This window comes from Propithecus coquereli, unplaced genomic scaffold (assembly GCF_000956105.1).
Source record: "Propithecus coquereli isolate 6110/MARCELLA unplaced genomic scaffold, Pcoq_1.0 Scaffold72, whole genome shotgun sequence".
Lineage (NCBI taxonomy): Eukaryota > Metazoa > Chordata > Mammalia > Primates > Indriidae > Propithecus > Propithecus coquereli.
This window is the reverse complement of record NW_012153285.1, coordinates 2,214,338-2,214,670: the sequence shown is the minus strand read 5'-3', so window position 1 is coordinate 2,214,670 and position 333 is coordinate 2,214,338.

Below are 333 nucleotides of genomic sequence, written 5' to 3'. Positions count from 1 at the left end.
TATATGATTTGTAAATATTTTCTTTATTCTATAGGTTGTCTTTTCCACTTTCTTTAATGTCACTTAATGCACAAAAGTTTATAATTTTGATGAAGTGTAATATATCTGTTTTATCTTTTGTTGCTTGTGCTTTCAGTGTTATATTTAAGAATCCATTGCCAAATCTGAGATCAAGATTTACGTTTACATTTTCTTCTGTGAGTTTTATGGGTTTAGTACTTATGTTTATGTCATTGATCCATTTTGTGTAAATTTTTATATTCAGTGTGAAGTGGTGTGTATAGAAAATGAATAAGATGAGCTAAACAAAAACATATTAATTACAGTAAATAA